Source organism: Protobothrops mucrosquamatus, unplaced genomic scaffold, assembly GCF_001527695.2.
Source record: "Protobothrops mucrosquamatus isolate PMUCROS unplaced genomic scaffold, P.Mucros_1.0 scaffold550, whole genome shotgun sequence".
Lineage (NCBI taxonomy): Eukaryota > Metazoa > Chordata > Lepidosauria > Squamata > Viperidae > Protobothrops > Protobothrops mucrosquamatus.
Genome location: NW_015386854.1, coordinates 551,842 through 563,160, shown reverse-complemented (window position 1 = coordinate 563,160; position 11,319 = coordinate 551,842).

Sequence of the window (11,319 nt, the reverse complement as noted above, 5' to 3'; positions counted from 1 at the left end):
AGCCGTCCGCCGAGGCCACCGAGGCCGCCGAGACCGCCGAGGATGGAAGGCCGAACAAGCCGAACAAGCCGGGCTGCCGAGGATGGAAAGGCCGAACAAGGCCGAGGCTGCTGAGGATGGAAAGGCCGAACAAGCCGAGCAAGCCAAACAAGCGACAAACGGCAGGCGACAAACGGCAGACCCCTCACGCTCCCGGGAATCTCACCAGGGAGGTCGACCTGGGGACAGATAGATCTTCAGAATCTTCGGGGGTCTCCAAGGCCCCCCCTCTGCCCATCTTCGGCTCCATTACAGCGGAGCTACGAGACAGGCGTCCACCATCTTTCAGGCATGAGTCAAAGAGGATTATTTTATCAGGTTATATGTTATATTCTCTTATTCATATAAATCCATCTAATTTCAATTTCAGTGCTAGAGTGATTATTAGTACCTTCATAATGCAGTTTGGCTAGTATATTTTAGATGCAGCCTATTATTAATCCACACATTTGCTTACTTGGGACAATTCAAAATATCTTTGTACTAGTGTCAAAACAAAATTTTAGAAATGGATCTTTATTTGACTTGATATTTAATTTTAAATAATCAGTAACTAGTTACTCCTTTGGATGTAGATGAGATTAAAAATAAATTTCTTAGGAATAATAGAAAAGTGCAAGATTTCATTAATGTTTGATAGAATGATATAACTCGATGTTGAACAACTTTTTTCTCCAATCTCTAAAAACCATATAATAAAAATTTGACAATTATATCTTATCATAGTTTATCAAAACCTGGTAAAGGTAATTTGTTTTGTACTCATTGATCAATATGGATATTAAAATTTTGTATAGCTATTTTAGCCAAGATACTTTAGCTGTGAAAAATAGGACATTGATTTGAGTATATTTGACTAGCATAGTATTTGATTGATTTGAATAAGGACAGAAAATGACAAAGCCAAAATTCTATTGTTTGAGATGGAAAATTTGTATTCATGAAATCTTTAGACAGCTTACGTATGTTACCTTAGTCTATTTCCTTCACAAAAGAAAAAACTGGGAGCTGCAAAATGCGTGCATGCGTTTGCACGTGCATGCACGTGCACACATAATGGGGCTTGATTAAAGAGTGGAGCCTAAGGTGACAAATGCACCGGCCCTGCCCCCGTCCAGCTCTAGTATGGACAGCTGTGCCGTCCTGGCTTCTCCTCCCCTCGGAAAAGACTGGTCTCCCCCTGCCCTCTTCCTCTTTTGCTGAAGTGGTGAGCTGGGGGCCTGCCTTGCACATGGCGGGGATGCTGGAGGCTGAGGCCACCGAAGGCACGGACAAGGCTATCTTCCATAGCAGCGGGACAGTGACTGCGGGAGCAACAGCCTGCTCATCTCCGCCGGTGCGGCAGCGACTGCAGAACCATCTGGTGGTGTTTACATGGTCCTTTGTCTGTGTGACAAAGATAGGCCGCACTGCCCCGGTCTGCCCCGCCCTCGTTTCCGCGGATCAGAATTGGGGCCACGCCAAAGGAGCCAGCTGAAAATGAAAGTGGTGCCTTGGACTACCCCTCCAAGGATGGCGCTTTGGAGGAAAGCCGGAGCATGGCACCCTTGCTGGAGAACTAGAGTCAGCCCCACAAACTAACATGTGAACCCCACGTTAAGAAGGGCCCTGCCTAAACTGAGCTCAATCGTACAGGAAAGTTCCAATCCGATGGAGGCTCCTGCGAAGTCAGCTTGGTCATTGGGATCACGCAGTTCAGTGGGTTTGGTGCCCCCCCCCCAAGCTATTAATCCAGCAACCAGGCAGCGGTTGGCTTGCGATCGGTTGGGCAAAACAGGTGGATAGGATTGCAGCCAATGATAGTAGGACGTTAGATCCTCCAACTCTGGCAGGCAGGTGAGCGAAACCCTGAAACCTTTCACGTTCATTTGCAAAGAAAAGACACCAGTGGCACATTGCTTGGATGTCGGCATTGCCGTGGGACCACCCCCTGCAGGGCCAGCTAATGCGGCGTGCTTCTCTTTGCAAATGAACGCGAAAGGTTTCAGGGTTTCGCCTGCCCGGGTGGAGACCCTGCGCCTCCCCTTCTTCTGTGGCCAGGGAAAGAGGGCCAGCCCCAGAGCCTGTCCTGTAGGACTTTTTAGGCCCTGGATACCCCCCCATCCCCACCCCCATCAGTCCAGGCACTGCAGCTCTGCAGAAGAAGGGAACCCTCCGGACATTTGGCACTCCCGGCATGCCGGCGAGGCTTGCAAACTCGTCTCCTGCCAGGGAAGCAGCACTTTTTGGGGCAGGGGCTCCGAGCAATTGCACATTTCTGGGAAGGAGCATGGAGGCCTGTAAGCAGACAGACAGGCAGACAGAATCTGGGCATCATGAACTGAGTGGCGGCAGCTGGGTTGCACGAATTGAGTGGCGCAGGAGGGATGCGGGGCCTTGGCTTGTTGCTTATCAAGACCATGCTCAGTTCGTGCTGCCCAGTGACTCTTGTTCCGCCGCCGCTCAGGCCCGTTTTTTGCTGCTGGAAGCACGCCACATTAGCTGGAACCGCAGGGGGTGGTTCCACAGCAACGTCGACAGTCCAGGTTTTGCGCCAATGGCGTCTCCGGTCCCGAGCCATGAGTCACGGGAAATATCTGGGCCCGAGTTGTCCGCTGCAAGGACACCCTGCCCATGGCAGTGCCACCAAACCATCTTCTATGCCACTGGCGTCCCTGGGCTGGAGCAGTGAAAGCCGGTCCAGCTGGTCGTCAGGGTGCAGAACAGGGCCACAGATGGCAGGCCTTGCTCACCGGCAACGCTGAGCCTGCCACGCCGACTGGTAGGTCTTTTGTGCCACTCTGCTCCGCTCAGACTGCCGGCTTTTGGCTGCGGGGCTGCCTCTCTCCGGAGCTGTCTTTCCCCCCTCCCATCTATGTCGAGCCCATGGAGCTTGACAGGCGGACGGAGTCCCATAAACCAAAGAAGTTGAACCAATCAATTCAAACTTCTTTCGTGAGAAGTTTGAATTGATTGGTTCAACTTTTTTAGTCCCATTTTTGGGGGGGGCACTGCACATGGCTGGGAGCCGCAGGAGACAGCTGAAAGAGCCGCATGTGGCTCCGGAGCCGCGGGTTGCTGACCCGTGTCTTAGTCAGTTAGATAAAGTTCTGCCAACCAATTTTCTTAAAAGGTATTTGCATATTTCAGAGAATAAAGTCCTGTAATATGTTAGACTATCGATATTATTAATTGAATAAAAATAATTGTGTTTGTTTGTTTTCAATGTTAATTTCTACCCAGCTGCTTGAATGTTTTTGTTCTGGAGGCTATAAATGATGGGATTCATAACAGGAGGCAAACCTATATATGAAACAGCAGAAAATAAATCTATAATGGGAGAAGAATGAAACTTTGTTCACTTTTGTATCTGTACAATAATTTTTTCGTAACTGAGGAATATCACAAAAAAAGTGTTCAATTCTGTTTGGCCCACAAGAGTTTAATTGGAAAACCATGACTGTTTGTAACAAGGCATATAGGAGGGAGCTGACCCAGGATGCAACTTCCATTTGATCGCATTTATTCCAGTTCAGGATGAGGCTATATTTCAGAGGATGGCTGATAGCGATGTAACGGTCATAAGGCATTAGGGTAAGCAAGAAGATCTCAAAAGATGCACTAGTAATAACTAGGAAAACCTGGGCAATGCTTCCAGGAAAAGTAATTATTTTTTTATCTGTAAGTGAAACTTCTATTGATTTGGCCACAGTGATTGAGATGTAACAAATATCAGTCAAGGATAAGTAAACCAAAAAGAAATGCATGGGAGTATGCAGGTGGTGGTTCAGGATCACAACAAAGACAATGAGTAAATTCCCAGCTAATGCTACTAAGGAAATGACTAGAAACCTGACAAAATGCAAAACTTGTACATCATGGTCATCAAAAGAAATTCCCTCACAGCAGATTTGTTGATTATTCTAGTTATTTCAATCATTCTAAAGAAAAACAGATTAAGAAACAAGATTAGTACAGGAAACAAATGGATATAGATTACTAATATAAATTTACTGCCAGAACATAGTTAAAACTCATTGTCAAAATTATTTATTTCATAAGTTGAATGTACACAACCAATTAGCTTGGCACGCCTTTTTATGGTATGAGAAAACTAAAGCACATAAATACTTTCAAAATCATGCCATAAGAAACGTATTGCTTTCAGAATGGGAGAAAATTAGACACAAAATGTACATGAAAATACCTGAGTGGCTTTCAACAATGGAAGCATTTGCTTATCCGAACTTGATTAACTATGATAAACTTGTTAGTTATAAAAATATTTTGGATAAAGATGGAAAAATTAAAGACAAGCAAACTCTTCAACAACAAGGTATTGAGTTAACATGGTGGCCTTATTTGCAAATTCAAACAAGATATGAAAAAGATATAAAATCAACGGGATTTTACAAAGAGCAGATTCCACTTGATAAAATACTTTTGAAAACAGACGAGAACTTGATTAAGAAACTTTATAAATGTCTGTTAAGATGGAAGATGGAAGAAGAACAAGTAAAAGAAAGAATGATAATATGGGCAAAGAATTTTGGATACTCTATAGACTTAGAAGACTGGCAAAAACTTTGGGATAAAAATATTAAACTTACTAAAGCAGCAACATATAAAGAAAATCTATATAAGATGTTTTATAGATGGCATATGACACCAGTTCGATTAGCGAAAATGTTTAAAAATGTATCAAATACTTGCTGGAAATGTAAACAAAACTCAGGTACTTATTACCATGCCTGGTGGATATGCTCTAACACAAAGAAATACTGGCTTAAGATCCATAGATGGCTGGAAAAGATGACGAAAGTACAGATAGAAATTAAACTGGAATAGTTTTGGTTAGAAATAGTAAGATCTAGCTATGGTAAAGAGAATGACCATTTAATACTACATATATTAACTGCTGCAAGAATAGTATTTGCCCAGTTTTGGAAAAATGAAAATTTACCTTCCGACCAGGCTATAATCTCGAAAATTTTAGATTGTGCAGAAATGGACAGATTAACTTTGGAGATGAAGGAGAAAGAAGACTCAATTTATTTTAAAACATGGAAAAGTTTTATCGATGGTTAGAAATACATTAGAGCATGAATTGAGTTTAAAATTGAAAATTTTTAAAATTGAATAGAATAAATGATAGATTTCTAATTAAATTCTATTTTGTTAGATTAATAATATTTTTATTACTAGTGACTTTAAATATTAATGGTGATGATCAGAAATAATTGATGAGTTAAGTATGGATATCTACTTAGAGGAATCTTATCCATTTATCAAACTTTAGTGATGTGATTATAGTTAATTTGATTTCTATAACTGTTTAGTATTATATAAATTTTGTATTTAAATTTTATGTTTATTCCTACATTTTTTTTCTTTTTTATTTGTGATTCTAACAATAAGTAATTATAACCAATAAGTAATATATTAATGTGTTAAAGTTATTATAGTTAATTAGTAATATATTAGTAATATTATATTAAGTATCACTATTTTATATTAATTAGTATGATTGAATATGTATACCTGGACGGGTTTACTTGCTGAAGCGTTGACTAATTGTGGGGAACAACCCCACTATTGTATTTATCCCTTCCCCTGGTCTAACCTTTTTTGTTTGTTACCTCTTGTCATACCCTTATTGACCCTACTTTCCCTTTACCCTCATAAAAATTATATATTGTGCTTATAGCACAAAAGACTAATGGTCACGCAGCCAGCACCTCAACTACTCAGGATGTTACGAAACAGTCAAACATTCCACAAACAATGGCTCCCACACAGCCAACCAATCCACCTACAGCAACTAAGCCAGCACTCCACCCACCCCCACCAGTATTTATAGAGAGACGGCAGCTCCGATCACACTTTGCTTGCACAGAAGCTGAAGACTCCAGCCTGAAGCCGAAGACTCCAGCCTGAAGATGACGAGTGGGACCTCATTGAAACTTCGCCAAGATACTCTCAATCTTACATGGGAAAAGACCCGAATACACCAAGACCTGCATACCTGTACCCGTGAAAATCTACGAAAACAAATGTAGGTCTTTGGTTATTCGGGTTTTCTCCTGCGTAAAATTGGAAGTGTCTTGGTTTGGACGAAGGCCCATTCGTCATCTTCAGGCTGGTGTTTTCAGCTTCGTCCTTCTAGGAGCAATATGTGATTGCAGCTGTTTCTTCCTTTTAACTGCCAGTGGGGTTATGAACTGATTGGGTGGGAGCTTGGCTGTGTTCTGATTGGGTGGAGGTGTTTTCTGATTGGTTAGGGGCTTGGATGTGCTCTGATTGGATGGGGGGTTGGCTGTGCTCTGATTGGATGGGGGTGTGTTCTGTTTGAATGGGGGCTTTGTTGTGCTCGGATTAGTTTGAGTTGCAGGGGGATTTGAGATGGAGAGCTACATTGCTGTTGTTTGGCTTCGTATTCGTGCTCATGCCATATCTTCATGGTGGGTGTCAGTTTGCTTTATGTATGGATTGGAGGGGTTTAAAGTGGCTAATGATGCAGCTGTGGTCTGGCTTCTGGTTTGTGGTCATGCCTCATCATCAGTGTGGGTTTGGGTTTGTTTTTTGCGTGGATGTGTGGTGGTGACATCCTGTGTGGTTTTTGTGAGCGTGGGTCTAGTATCATTCCTTGTGTTAGGGAATCATTTGTCAATGAGGGCGGGTTTCCAAATATATATATCCTAAGACAAATCAATCACGACCACCAGGAAAATTCAAACTGGAAAAATTTTAATAAATACCGAGCTTTCATCAGAAACCTCCGACATCGTCAGGGTTTAAACTAGATAATGGGAACAACTTATATAGAATTAACCAGTGTTAGCATCCGGCTCTTGGACCTCGTCATTGGTCCCAGCTGATTGGGGTGTACTCTGGACGTATCCTTGACATCAGTATCCAACCCTTTCCTGTTCCTCTTTCCTATGAATATAATACCACTCATCCCCTCGCCACCAATTCTTGGGCTGCGCTGGGTCCTCTCTCCCCTTTTTGGGTGATCACCGTCTCCATGCTCTCTTCACCATCCTCCACGTTACTCTCTTCCCTAAGAACTCTCATACTTGGTTCACTCACTCTTCCCCCTCTTCCCCCTCCTCCACTGTGTGCCTCGCTCGAGCTCCAACTGACTCCTCCCACCCTACTAGACCGCGAGTCGGGCGCTACTCCTCGCTCTACCTCCTCCATCCTCCCCTCTCCCCTCACGTGAGTGGCCATGGCTTTAGGGATCGTGGTTGAGATGAAGCAAACATCAGAGTATGACAAATTTACCAAAAAGAAATACATTGGAGCATGAAGGTGCTGGTTCAGGATCACAGCAACACCAAGAAGGAAATTTCCAATTAAGGCTGTTAAGTAAATGACAAGGAACATTGCAAAATACAGAATTTGCATATTGTGATTATCAGAAAATCCCATCAGAAGGAATTCCGTCACAGTGGATTGGTTGGCCATTTATTTTCTCTGACTCCTTCTGGACAGAAAGAGAATATCATAGGAAATTAGTACAGGAAGTAAATATGGATACAGAATTATTCATTATAACAATTGTATACGTATAGTATTAAATTATAATTATCCCAATGTTTGATAAATATTCAAATGCCAGGGCTACCCATTCTTAAAATGGAAAAGGGCACCTTATACTTTCACATATACCACATTTTAGTTCTTTCTATGTTATATATGACAATGTATATGTTCATATACATATGTATACTAAATCCCTCTATAATAAAGGATTACATTGACAAAAAAATGGCATTTTATAGAAAGAAACCATAATAATGCTGGAAACAAAAGAAATTAAAATTTTTGAAAACCTTGATGTGTTATTGTTTGTTTCTAAGAAGGAATTTGTTTTTGCTGCCAGTTAGCAAAATATATACATTAAAATATACATAATACATACTTTCTTTCTGTCTCTATTTCCTCCATCTAAATGAATAATATTAGTTCTTATGGTAATTAAAAACTGCAAACAAGATAGAAAATAAATATATATGTGTGCTTTAGGGAACAATATTTTTCTCTTAGTATTCACAGCTTTCTTCATAAAAGTAAGGAATTAAATGTTTTAATTAAGCACTTGTGGGGAGGTGACAGATTAACTTTATATTTTTTAATATAATATACTTTATTTGTTTATTTAATTTGTATCTCACAATTATTACTTTATAAAAAAACTCAAGACAGTAAACTGTAACCCTAACCCTCCTTCATTTTTTCCCTCTAACAACAGCCCTGTTTCAACAGGGAAAAAATTACAGCTACATTTGCGTGGAGGAGAGAGATTAAACTATGGTACATTTTTTTACTGAAATATATTTTTCTCAAATTAAAGATGATATAAGATTTTTAATCTGTGCAAACTCACCAGAAACTTTAATGGAACATAACTGTACAGTTCTCCTGGGTTTTATGCATATGTCTTGTATGACATGTGTTGCCTCAATTCAATGAAGCCCATAGTTATGTAATTATCAAGTAATTTCATAATAAATAAGTTATTCTGAATAAATAAATTATGACCTAATAGATTTGTGTCAAATTAAACAAATATTTGATATTACAATCAGATCATTATTGTGTTTACACAGTCAATTTTGTAAAAAAATGCAAAACAAAGAAAAATGGAAGTACTTTTTGAATATTAGTTTTCTTTTCTAGTTATGAGCGATGATGCAGATGATACATTTTTTTTTATTTTTCCTCTTATTTTTCTTAAATAATCCATATTTAATCCAGTATACTCCTTTTAGCATCAGACATAATGAATAGCAATGTTTGAGAACTACCATATACAGTTCAGATCATATACAGTTTTAAGAAGAACTTCTTTACTTGGACAATATCTCAGGTCGTAAAGTTGATTACTAGATCTGTGTAAAGCAACAGTATTATATTGCTCTAAATCAGTAGTGGCGAACCTATGGCACGGGTGCCAGAGGCGGCACTTGGAGCCCTCTCTGTGGGCACACGTGCCGTTGCCCCAGCCTTGCCTCCCCCTGTGACACCCTCCTCACCAGTAGCCCCCCTGGAGGAGAGTCACCTCCGAGCATGGCCCACGCGGAGCAGCACAGCCAAGGATATGGCAGCCAGGCAGCATAGACAAGACTCTGCCCTCACACCCCATCACACACAGTTGATCTGCGGGGTGCGAGCAGAAGGCATGGCCCTCATGGCGCTGCTGGGCTGCCTGGGCAATCTGCAGTGGGCCCTGGAGGCGGTGAGTGCCCTTGTGGGCAAGTGGGGTGGGTGTGGGGCATGGGGTGGAGTGGGGGCGGGGCCAGTTTTTGGGCAATCGGTCTCTAAAAGGTTCGCCATCACTGCTCTAGATAATACTCATCCGTCCAAAAGGAGATGATCTTCCTGAACAATATTGCACAGTTATTTCATTGCTGAAATCCTGAGCACATAAGAATTGTAGTCTTTACTTAAGTTCTACTTACCACTATTTCTGTTCTGTTTTGAAATGTGCTTGAAAGGTGACAGTAGAAATTCACATATGCTTTTCTACCATTTTATAGATTCTAAGTTTCTGCTAAGAAGAATTTAAAGAAAGAACAGTTACATCACCCTTAATTTTCACTGTGCTTCAAGAAATCACTCCCTGAAGAAAGATCATAATTTTCATGCTGAATTTGAAGCTCTACATTGCAAAACATAAAAAGGACTGATTATCATCTACTACCTATCTATCATATATTATCATATTCATGTATCATACTGTTTTAATATGTTTCAGTGAAATCTGATACATATTAAAAGCAGATCCAGAATGTTCCTCAGAAAGCTTTTTTAGATGTCCTTAGATTAGCAACCACTTCTGAATCCCCTCCCGAAATCTCAGTCCCATGAAAGCTCTATGTCTCATTAGAAATCCTCTAATGAATCTTGTGGCTCTCTGAGGAGCACATTAATGAGATAAATTAGCATATTTATCACTATATCTCAAAGTTACCTAAACTTATCAGAGATTTTGAGAAAGAACATTTGATCCATGACAGAGGTTTAGTGTTCGGAAACAACTGCCAGCCTCCTTAAATCACAGATAATGCATCATCATTATCATCATCGTCGTCACTGTCATCGTCATCATTGTTTTTCTTATTGTTATTGCTATTGTAAATATTTTTATTCCCCATCTCTTACAACTTTGGATATATATTAATATAAATGAATGAAGCTGAATTATAAAATGTCTTCAACTAGATACTTTATAAGTTTAATTTTAGGGTCAGTGGGGAAGTTTATTTGCTGATACTGAAGGGTCACATTTGGAGAAATGGGCAGCATGCAAATTTAATAAATAAATTAAAATATATATAAATAAATAAATAAATAAATAAATAAAATTACATGTTTTTTGTAAGAATATATAAGAATAATTAATAACAATAATTAATATTGTAGTCTATGTTTTCTGTTTCTGTCCCTAAAATATCAATAAACAAACAAACAAACAAACAAACAAATAAAGTTGTTCTGCACGCTTTGAAACACATCCTTGTGGAATGCTTCACATTGGCTCCACAAAGTATATAGTACTTCATAATGTTTAATACTAAAGGCAAAGTAAGATGTAATATTTGCTGTCTTCACAGTTTTCATAAAGCTACTGAAATGAGTAGGTGAGCTTTTTGAAAGGACCAAATTGCACATGTCACCTTTTCAATCTGGAAAAGATAACTACCGATATATCAATTCATTCACCTATGTGGATTCCTGATCCATCTTCCCATAGAAATTTTAATTGCTCCTAGCAATTAAAAACTTGGTAAGTAGTTATGAATATGCATTCATATTCACAATGGATAGTTAGGATTGCAGAAAAAATAATTGCAACCAGTCTGCCCTCCATTCAGGACCTCTACATTGCAAGAACCAGAAAGATGGCTGAGAAAATATCTACAGACCCCTCACATCCTGGACACAAACTGTTTCAACTTCTCCCCTCAGGACACCTCTACAGGACATGGTTTGCCAAAACAACTCGACACAGAAATATCTTTCATGCCATCACTCTGCTAAATACCTATAACCCACAGCACTGTCTTATGTCTAAAGATATTTAGCCATTTACAGTAGTAGGCAGTATTGCTCTTATCCTTGTCATCTTCTCATTCTCATTCTCCTTGTCATGTGTTTATTTTCATTTGTCGGCTGTTCACAATTCAAAATATCTTTGCATTCTAAGACAAAATTTTAGAAACTCAGATGTTTCATTTCATTTAATGTTTAATGATGCTCCTTTGGATACAGATGAGACAAAAAAAGAATTTT